General features: G+C 37.1%; 1 pseudogene; it reads left to right on the top strand.

Moving 5' to 3' along the window:
* The first annotated feature begins 6,877 nt into the window (after positions 1–6,877).
* On the top strand, positions 6,878–8,385 carry LOC100456590 (5'-nucleotidase domain-containing protein 1-like; annotated as a pseudogene).
* The last annotated feature ends 3,518 nt before the right edge of the window (positions 8,386–11,903 follow it).

Here is an 11,903-nt window from a genome sequence, read left to right as displayed (position 1 = left end):
AAAATGTGGGGTTGCTTACTCAAAACAACAGAAAAAGGAGGGGGTTGAGCAAAATGGAGGAATACAAGGCTCCACTAATCATCCCCCCCACAAGCATACTAATTTAACAACTATCTACATACAATTAAAAGCACCTTTTGTAAGAACAAAAATGCAGTGAACACTCACAGTACCTGGTTGTAATATATTACTGAAAAAGGCACTAAAGGGGTTTAAAAAAAGGCTTGAACCCCTGGGGCCATTCATCCCCCATCCCCCATTACCAGCGGCATGCTGTGAAGAGCATCTCGGGGTGCTGGGGGAGCGAGATCACAGCAATTATTAGACAAGGAACTCAGTGCTGTCCTATTCGAGCAGAAAGGAAAGCCAAACCAAATTCAGCTGATGCCTACCCACAGAGAAGGCATTTAAACCAGTCCCAGCCAGAGGGCAATCACTGATCCCAGTGGTCAGAATTTGACTTCCTGTAAGAATCACCCCCACGTGTTACAGGGCTCTGGGGACCCAATACACTTAAAAGGCAGTTAAAGTCACAAGAACCGCAACACCTAGGCGAAACCTAAGGCTGAACTGGGCCCAGAGACAGTGGATTGGGAGGGCATGTGACGTACTGGGACACCAGCTGGGGCATCCAGGGGAGTATTGGCATAATTCTTCCCCTAACCCCAGGCTGCATAGCTCCTGGATCCAAAAGAGGCCCTTTCTTTCTGTTTGAGTAGACAAGAGGGAAGATTGAGGAGGACTTTGTCTTGCATCTTGGATGCCAGCTCAGCCACAGCAGAATAGGGCACTGCTCAGAGTTGTGAGGACCCCTTTTCAGGCCCTAGCTCGTATACATTTCTGTTCACACCCTGGGCCAGAAAGAAACATGATGCCTTGAAGCAAAGGACCCAGTCCTGGCAGGTTTCATCACCTGCTAGCTGAAGAACACTTGGGCCCTAAATAACCAGCAGCAATACCCACGTACTATGTTGAGGGCTGTAGGTGAGACTCAGAATTGCTAGCTTCAGATGAGACTCATCCTGGCTGTGGTGGCTATTGGATGAGAATCCATAAGTTTCAGAAAAGTAGAAGGAAAACTAATGAGGACTTTGTCTTGCATCTTAGCTACCAGCTCAGCCACAGGCGGGTAGAGCACCAAGTGGGCTCTTGGGTTCTTCAATTCCAGGATTTGGCTCTTTAGACAGCATTTCTGGACATTTCCTGGGCCATAGGGGACCCAGTCCTCTGAAGGGTTACTCGTAGGCCAGACAGCATTCACTTCACCACAAGATGACTGAAGAGCCCTTGGGCTTTAAGCAATCATTGGTGGTAGTAGTCTGACAGTACTAACCATGGGCCTGAGGTGGCAGTGGCCATAAAATGAGGCTCCTCTGCCTTAAAAAAAAAGGAGGAAAGAGTGAGAAAGACTGTGTCTTATGACTTGAGTGTCAGCTCAGCTCCAGTACAATAGAATGCCATGTAAATATCTAAGGTTTTTGACTGTAGTCTCTTGCTCTCAGATGGCTCCTCTGGACCCACCCACAGCCTAGGAAAACTCACTACCCTGAAGGAAAGGACATTGGTCTGGGTGGCTTTCGCACCTGTTGATTCTAAAGCCTCAGTGCTTTGAGTAAACTTAAGTGGTACCAAGGAAGTGGTTAAGCAAGACTCATTGCTTTGCTGGCTTCAGGTCTGAACTAGCACAGTCCTGTGGGTGGTGACAGCAGGGATGCTTGTGTCACTTCATCTCCAGCTCCAGGTGGCTCAGATAAGAGAGACATAGAAAGACTCCCTTTGTATTGGAGAAAGTAAGGGAAAAGAACAAGAGTCTCTGACTGGTTATCCAGATAATTCTTCCAGACCTTCTACCTGTGTGGGTCTGTAAGAACAACAGCATTACTAGGTTTGGGCTCCCCCTAAAAACAGATATAGCCTAGATACAACATTCAAGATTCTTTGAATATCTGGAAAGCCTTCACAAGAAGGACAGGTACAAACAAGCCCAGAATATTAAGATTATAATAAATACATAAATCTTCAATGCCCAGACACACGCAAAAAAACATATACAAGTATCAAAACAATCCAGGGAAACATAACCTCAACAAATGAACTAAATATGGCACCAGGGATAAATTCTGGGGAAACGTAGATATGTGAAATTTCAGACAGAGAATTCAAAGTAGCTGTCTTGAGGAAACTCAAAGAAATTCATGATAACACATAAAATGAATTGAGAATTTTTTCAGATAAATTTAACAAAGAGATTGAAATAATTAAAAAGAGTCAAGCAGAAATTCTGGAGTTAAAAAATGCAATTGGCATACTGCAGATTGCATCAGAGGCTTTTTAAAAATTTTTTGCTTTAATTTCTGGGATACATGTGCAGAACATGCAGGATTGTTACATAGGTATACATGTGCCATTGTGATTTGCTTCACCTATCTACCTGTCATCTAGGTTTTAAGCTCCGCATGCATTAGGTATTTGTCCTAATCCTCTCCCTCCCCTTGCCTCTCACCCCCCGACAGGCCCCGGTGTGCGATGCTCCCCTCCCTGTGTCCACGTGTTCTCATTGTTCAACTCCTACTTATGAGTGAGAACACACGGTGTTTGGTTTTCTGTTCCTGTGTTAATTTGCTGAGAATGATGGTTTCCAGCTTCACCCATGTCCCTGCAAAAGGCTTGAACTCATTCCTTTTTATGACTGCATAGTATTCCATGGTGTATATGTGCCACATTTTCTTTATCCAGTCTATCATTGATGGGCATTTGGGTTGATTGTAAGTCTTTGCTATTGTAAATAGTAGGGCAATAAACATACGTGTGCATGTGTCTTTATAGTAGAATTATTTATAATCCTTTGGATATATATCCAGTAATAGGATTGGTGGGTCAAATGGTATTTCTGGTTCTAGATCTTTGAGGAATCACCATGCTGTCTTCCACAATGGTTGAACTAATTTACTTTCCCACCAACACTGTAAAAGCATTCCTATTTCTCCACAGCCTCACCAGCATCTGTTGTTTCCTGACTTTTTTTTTTTTTTTTTTTTTTGAGGGGGTGATGGAGTCTCACTCTGTTGCCCGGCTGGAGTGCAGTGGCGTGATCTCGGCTCACTGCAACCTCCACCTCCCGGGTTCAAGCGATTCTCCTGCCTCAGCCTTCCGAGTAGCTGGGACTACAGGCACGTGCCACCATGCCCAGCTAATTTTTGTATTTTTAGTAGAGACAGTGTTTCACCATGTTGGCCAGGATGTTCTCCATCTCTTGACTTTGTGATCCACCCTCCTTGGCCTCCCAAAGTGCTGGGGTTATAGGTGTGAGCAACCGCACCCGGCCTTCCTGACTTTTTAATGATTGCCATTCTAACTGGTGTGACATGGTATCTCATTGTGGTTTTGATTTGCTTTTCTCTAATTACCAGTGATGATGAGCTTTTTTCATGTTTGTTGGCCACATAAATGTCTTCTTTTGAGAAGTGTCCATTCATATCCTTCACCCGCCTTTTAATGGGGTTGTTTGTTTGTTTTTCTTGTAAATTTGTTCAAGTTTCTTGTAGATTCTGGATATTAGACCTTTGTCAGATGGGTAGCTTGCAAAATTTTTCTCCCATTCTGTAGGTTTCCTATTTATTCTGATAATAATTTCTTTTGCTGTGCAGAAGCTCTTTAGTTTGATTAGATCACATTTGTCAATTTTGGCTTTTGTTGCCATTGCTTTTGGTGTTTTAGTCATGAAGTCTTTGTCCACACCAGTGTCCTGAATGGTATTGCCCGGGTTTTCTTCTAGGGTTTTTGTGGTTTTGGGTTTTACATTTAAGTCTTTAATTCATCTTGGGCTAATTTTTGTATAAGGTGTAAGGAAAGGGTCTGGATTCAGTTTTCTGCATATGGCTAGCCAGTTTTCCCAGCACCATTTATTAAATAAAGAGTTTTTTCCCCATTGCTTTTTCTTGTCAGGTTTCTCGAAGACCAGATGGTTGTATATGCGTAGTGTTATTTCTGAGGTCCATCGGAGACTTTTAATAGCAAAATTATGAAGAGAAGAATTAGTGAGCATGAAGACAGGCAATTTGGTAATAGTCAGAGGAGACAAAAAAAAAAAAAAAAAGAACAAAAAACAGTGAGGCATACCAGAGGGATCTGGAAAAGATCCTCCAAAGGGCAAATCTATGAGTTATTGGCCTTAAAGGTAAGGCACAGAAAGAGACAGAAGTAGAAAGTTTATTCAAAATGATAAAAGCAGAGACCTTTCCAAACCTAGAGAAAGTTACTAATATTCAAGTACAAGAAGGTAATGGCACACCATGCAGATTTAACCCAAAGACGACTTCCTCAAGGCATGTAATACCAAAACTCCAAAGGTCAAGTATAGAGAAAGGATTCTAAAAGAAGCATGAGAAAAAAAAAAAATAACACACAATGGTGCATCAATATGTCTGGCAGCAGATCTTTTTAGTAGAAACCTTACAGGCTATGAGAGAGTGGCATGACATATTGAAAATGCTGAAGGAAAAACTTTCACCCTAGAGTAGTATATCTGGTGAAATTATTCTTCAAACATTAAAGAGAAATAAAGACTTTCCCAGACAAAACTGAGGCATCTTTATCAATACAAGATATGTGCTACAAGTAATACTAAATGGAGTACATCATTCAGGAAGAAAATAATGTTAATGAGCAATAAGAAATCATTTGTAGGTAAAAGATCACTGGTAATAGAAGGTACACAGAAAAACACAAAATACAACACCATCAGTGTGGTGGGTAAACTACTGTTAAGTAGAAAGATTAAATAATCAACCAATAAAAAATAATAACTTCAACAACTTTTCAAGACACAGTAGCACAATAAGGTATAAATTGTAACAACAAAAGTTATAAAGTGACAGGATGAAGTTAAGACATAGAGTGTTTATTAATTTTATTTTTGTTTGTTTTTTGTTTATTCATGCAAAAAGTGTTAGGTTATTTTCACCTTAAAATAATGGCTTATAAGATATTAATAGCAAGGCTCCTGGTAACATCAAACCAAGAAAATACAATAAATACTTCAAAAATAAAAAGGAAGAAATTAAATCATATTACCAGAGAAAATCACCTTCACTAAAAGGAAGGCAGGAAAGAAGCAAAAAAGAAAGAGAAGACTACAAAACAAGCAGAAAGCAAATAATAAAATGGCAGGGTAAGTTCTTACTTTTCAATAATATCATTGAATGCAAATGAACACAGAATGGCTGAATAGATAAAAAAAGCAAGACCCATTGATTTATTGCCTATAAGAAACATACATCACCTATAAAAAAACAGAGATTGAAAATTTAAAATATGGAAATAGATATTCCATGTCATTGGAAACCAAAAAAGGGCTGCAGTAGCTAAACTTGTGTCAGCCAAAACAGATTTCAAGACAAAAACTATAAAAATAAATAAAGAAGGACACTATATAATTATAAAGGTATCAATGCAGCAAGAATATATAACAATTTTAAATATATGTGTACCTAATATTGGAGCACACAGATATACACAGCAAATATTATTAGAGCTAAAGAGGGAGATAGACTCCAATCTCTGGGGTCTTCAATAGCTGGACACTTCAACACCCCACTTTTACCAATAGACAGATCATCCTGACAGAAAATCAACAGGAAAACATGGGATTTAATCGTCATTATAGATCAAATAAATCAATGGATATTTACAGAACATTTCATCCAATGAATGCAGAATACACATTCTTTTTCTCAGCACACAGATTATTAAGGATAGACCATATGTTAGGTCATAAAACAAGTGTGAAAAACATTCAAAATATTGAAATAATATCAAGCATCTTCTCTGACCACATTGGAATAGAACCAAAAATCAATTAGAAAAGAAATTTTGGAAACTATACAAATACATGGAAATTGATCAATATGCTCCTGGGATGACCAGGGGGTCAATAAAAAAAAAAGAAAAAACTTTTAAAAATTATTGATACAGATGATAATGGAAAGAAAACATACCAAAACCTATTACATACAGCAAAAGTAGTACTAAGAGGGAAGTTTATAGCTATAAGTGCCTACATCAAACACGAAGGAAAACATCAAATAAAAAATGTAATGATGCATGTTAAAGAATTAGAAAAGCAAGAGCAAACCAAACCCAAAATTAGTAGTGCAAAAGAAATAATAAGTGGGGAAATAAAATTGAAATTAAAAATAACAATGCAAGAGATCAATAAAACAAGAAGTTGCTTGTTTGAAATTTAAACAAAATTGACAAACCTTTACCCAGACTAAGAGAGAGGATACAAATAAGTAAAATCAGAAATGAAAAAGAAGACATTACGACTGGTACTGAAGAAATTCAAAGGATCATTAATGGCTACTATAAGCAACTATGTGCTAATAAATTGGAAAATCTAGAAAAATGGACAACTTCTTAGACCCATACACGCTACCAAGACTGAATCAGGAAGAAATCCAAAACCTGAACAGACCAATAACAAGTAATGAGATTGAAGCCATGCTAAAAAGTCTTCCAATAAAAAATAAATAAATAAAAGTTAAAAAAAAAAAAATCTGGGACCCAATGGCTTCAATGCTGAATTCTATCAAACATTTAAAGAATAAATAGCAATTTTACTTGAACTATTCTGAAAAAAAAGGAGGAGAGAATATTTCCAAACTCATCTATAAGGCTAGTATTTCCCTTATAACAAAACCAGGCAAAGACACGTGAATAAAAGAAAACTACAGGCTAATATCTCTGATAAATAATGAAGCAAAAATCCTAAAGAAAATATTAGGAAACCAAATTCAAAAATACATTACAAAAATCATTCATCATGACCAAGTGGGATTTATCCATGTGATGCAATGTGATACGTCATTTTAACAGAATGAAGGACAAAAATCATAGGATTGATTGGCGGTGTCCCACCTGTCTTCTCCTCACACCCTGCCAAGTTGAGACACTCCCCATTTCTCCCCGCGCAGCCGTGGTTCAGCTGTTTTTCCCAGCTACCAGTGACTCTGTCAGCTTAAACTCGAACTACAGTCTGTGTCACTACAACCTGCCCCAAAGCACCCTGCTCATTTACAATAGCTTTGCCCAGTTTCTGGTTAGGAGAAAGGGTATGATAAGGAAATGCTCAATGTGACTCCAGATTATTGGTCTTTCTGTTTCAAGGGTTTGGCATTGGAGTTAGAAGATGAAAATTTCATTAAATTTGCAGATAATGGCACTCTTCTCAGTGTAAGCCATGGCAACAATATGCTGACTCCAGAGGTGCTGGCAGAGGCATATGGCAAGAAGGAGTGGAAGCAGTTCTTGTTGGACACTGGAATGGCTTGCCACTCAGGAAGGTACTGTTTCATGATAACTACTTTGACTTTCCGGTAACTAATGTGCCAGAGTGGTGGACTATTTAACAAAACCAAACAATGGTCAAAAACCCTTTTATTTTTGGAAGGATATATTTGCTGGTATTCAACACAATTACAAAATGTCAGCTTTTAAGGAAAACCGTGGTATATATTTTCCAGAAATAAAAAGAGATCCAGGCAGATATTTGCACAGTTGTTCTGAATCTGTTAAAAAAAAGAAAAAAATGGCTTCAAGAGCTAAAGAATACTGGGAAAACGATTATGTTAATTACCAGTTCTTGCAGTGATTATGGTAGATTTCTCTGAGAATATGTCATTGGAATGATTTTGAAGACCTTTTTGACATTGTGATTACAAATGTGTTGAAGCTTGTTTTCTTCTTTCATTTACTAAGTCAGAGGCCTTTCCAGAGACTTGAGAATAATGAAGAGCAGCAGGCACTGCCATCTCTGTAAGCCTGGCTGGTACTCCCAAGAGAATGCTGTCCACCCCTATAAAGTTCTGAAGAAAATGACTGGCAAACCTGAGCCCAAGGTTGTTTATTTTGGTGACAGAATGCATTCATATGTTTTCCTGGCTCATCACTGTAATGGGAGACAGTCCTTATCCTGGAGAAACTGAGAAGGGATGAAGTGGCTCATCACTATAATGGGAGACAGTCCTCATCCTGGAGGAACTGAGAATGGATGAAGGCATGAGGTGTCAGAGGCCTGAGGATTGAGGGCCTCTAGGAAAGGAAGGAAAATATAAGGGACCAAAGGAAAAGTCTTTAAATAGTTCATCTAAAAAATTGGGCTCTTTATTGATACTGAAAAATACAGAATACTCCTTGGTTTATACATGGTCATGTAAAAGAATCAGTATTTAGAGCGCTATTGCAATCCCATGTATTGAAACAATTGCAGAATTGCCTCTGAACTACTAATTTATAAGATTCTCTTCAAGCAATTTGAAAGCACCTGGCTACTATTCAAATCTTCCATTGATCTTATCAAATGATGAGACACTGATAATCAACTAAGTTATCTATGGAAAAATGAAGAACAATATATGCAGTAAAAAAATGTTAGTTTTCAAAAAATACTGTAAAAGGCTTTATAAGAACAAGTTTTTAATGAAAATTCACCAATAAGTTGATATTTGTCCACAGATCTCCTTTCTATATAAATCATCTTGATGTTTAACAACTCTTATTATGTTAAAATCTCTGTATCTTAGAACTTAAGCAACCTTATTGGTATTTTCTATACCAAGAGTTTTGAGATTAGAATTCACCTGAGGAGATACACACACACACACGAGAGAGAGAGAGAGAGAGAAAGATACACACACACACATTTACACATATGCCTAGTCCAATCATTCTCAAAGTGTGGTCCACAGACCAATAGCATAGCACTACCTGAGAACTTGATAATGCAAATTTGCGGGCTTCACCCTCCCAAACCTACTGAATCACAAGCTCTGAGAGTGAGGCCTACCAATCTGTGTTTTAGCAAGCTCTTCAGGTGATTCTGATTCACACTACAGTTTTAGAACCACTGATTAGACCACATCCTCCAGAGACTGGTTTAATTGATTTGGATAAATATAGCTGAGCATTGATATCTCTTATATATGTCCCAGGAAAGTGCATCCAGAATTGACAGCAACTCATCTATACCAATTCCTTCAAGTAATAGCCAAGAACACTGAATCCAGTGAGATTAAGTAATTTTTCCAAAAAAATTAAGTTTTATGCTATTCCTGTGTTTTCCAAAACAAGAAAATAGACCTGATTTCTTCTGAGATCATTCAGCCAGCAAAGAACAGTGATAGTCTAGAAGTCAACTATCTCAACCTCCATTGTTACCCATTAGGTTTTTTCCCCTCTAATAATGTTAAAGGCTATTTAAAGTTTACAATATAAGTTTCTGGTTACTCTTTAGGCTGTAATTTCACTCTACCTATCATGGGCAGTATCAGAAAACACACCGGTAACCATCATTATTTTACTTGAATTGTAGTATGTAATTTAACATATTGATGCCTGCAATGGAAAGAAAAGAATTTTGTTAAAATTTGTAAATGTTCAGATAAATCACAGCTATACTGTGAGATGAATATCTCAGGGTCAGTGAAAAATTAGTAAAATATTTCCCTCAAAGTCGGTAGATTTATGTGATAGCTACTAATAAACATATGATGATATACTTGGAACTTATTTCCAGAATGTCATTGCAATATTATAGTGATCACACACAATTAACTTGGGATTAAATGTAAGATGCTATCTCAAGTATACTTTAAATAATTTATTTAAAAAAATAAAGCTTTTTTTCTTAAAAAAATCCTGTAACATTATTTTAGTTGATGCTGAAAAAGCATTTGGTAAAATTCAACATTCCTTAATGATTAAAAAAATGACAAAACATCAATTTAGAAGAAACATACCACAACATAATAAAAGCCATATATGAAAGACCCACAGATAGTATCATACTGAATGGAGAGAAACTGAAAATGTTTCCTCTAAGGTCTGGAAAATGAAAAGAATGCCTAATTTCCCAACTGTTATGCCACATAATACTTGATATGGTTTGGCTGTGTCCCCACACAAATCTCATCTTGAATGGTAATTTCTATAATCCCCACATGTCCTGGTAGGGACCCAGTGGGAGGTAAGTGAATCATGGGGGTGAATCTTTCCTGTGCTGTTTTCATGATAGTGAATAAGTGTCAGGAGATCTGACAGTTTTATAAAGGGCAATTCCCCTGCACATGCTCTCTTGCCTGCCACCATGCAAGACATGCCTTTGCTCCTCCTTCACCTTCCACTATGATTGTGAGGCCACCCCAGCCATGTGGAACTGTGAGTCTATTAAACATCTTTTTCTTTATAAATTACTCAGTCTCAGGTATGTCTTTATTAGCAGCATTTAGAACAGACTAATATAGCAAATTGGTACCAGTAGAGTGAGGTGTAAAGCTGTTGTAAAGATACCCAAAAATGTGGAAATGACTTTAGAACTGGGTAACAGGGCAGAGGTTGGAACAGTTTGGAGGGCTCAGAAGAAGACAGGAAAATATGAAAAATTTTGGAACTTCCTAGAAACTTGTTGAATCACGTTGACCAAAATGATGATAATGATATGGACAATAAGTCCAGGTTGAGGTGGTCTCAGATGAAGATGAGAAAGTTGCTGGGAAATGGAGCAGAGGTGACTCTTGTTAAGCTTTAGGAAAAACAAAAAACTGGTGGCATTTTGCCCCTGCCCTAGAGATCTGTGGAACTTTATACTTGAGAAAGATGGTTTGGAATTGGAACTTGTGTTTAAAAGGGAGGCGGAGCGTAGAAGTTTGGAAAATTTGCAGCCTGACAATGTGATAGAAAAGAAAACTCATTTTCTGAAGAGAAATTCAAGCAAGCTGCAGAAATTTGCACAAGTAACAAGGAACCAAATGTTAATTAACAAGACAATGAAGAAAATGTCTCCGGGGCATGTTAGAGATCTTCACAGCATACAAAAAGTGCTCAACATAATTGATTATCAGAGAAATGCAAATAAAAACTACAATGAGATATTATCTCACCCCAGTTAAAATAGCTTATATCCAAAAGTCAAATAATAACAAATGCTGCTGAGAATGTGGAGAAAATGGAACTCTTGTACACTGTTGGTAAGAATGTAAATTATTTAAATATCATTAATTCCCACCTTGTTTAAATCAGCCTTCAATAAAATTAAAAATTAAAACCAGTCATAGAGATTTAATAAAAGAAACCATCATTATATGTGAAGATTATGAGAATAGAATAAACCGAACTAATCATTAGACTAGAAAATATTTATCAGTTAGAAACTTTAAAGAAAGGAATAATATAAGCATAAGCCAGTGAAGGAATATAAGTTTTCTCCTGTATGTATACCTTTTCTTTATTTAATAAACTTGGTTACTTTGCTTAACAAAGAATGTGTCTGCATTCTACTCTAACTTAATACCAGCGCAATAAGCGAGAACTGATATTTCATTGTAATAGTGAATCTGAGTATATAATTACTTGTTTGTTGTCCATTTGTATTCCCCCCCACCTTTTTTATTGGTATAAGAGGCTTCATAATCACTTACCACCAATTTGGAATATTGCAAAAAAAAATGTTACCAGAATCTGGCATAGCCTTACTTTTCATTACTTCTTGAAGGCATTGCCAAGGATTCTTTCTTTCCTGCTAGGTTCATGGTTGTTATTTGTAAGGAATAAAGACTTTTATAGATATGACATTCCACATCATAGATAAAAAAAATCACAGGAAATTACAAAGAAGTAACTCAAAAACGCTCTAAAATACTACCACCTTGAAATATCCGTTATTAATATTTGGATACAAGAAGTCTTTGTGAAGATTTTTTTAATTTTTATTTTTATATATTTATGGGGCACAAGTGCAATTTTGTTACATGAATATATTGTATAGTGGTAAAGTCTAGGCTTTTAGTATAACCATCATTGTATAGTGTACATTGTACCCATTAGGTAATTTCTCATTCCTTACTACT

Source organism: Pongo abelii, chromosome X, assembly GCF_028885655.2.
Source record: "Pongo abelii isolate AG06213 chromosome X, NHGRI_mPonAbe1-v2.0_pri, whole genome shotgun sequence".
Taxonomy (NCBI): domain Eukaryota; kingdom Metazoa; phylum Chordata; class Mammalia; order Primates; family Hominidae; genus Pongo; species Pongo abelii.
Note: the sequence above shows the minus strand (reverse complement) of the source record. Positions and strands in the feature narration are given on the sequence as shown.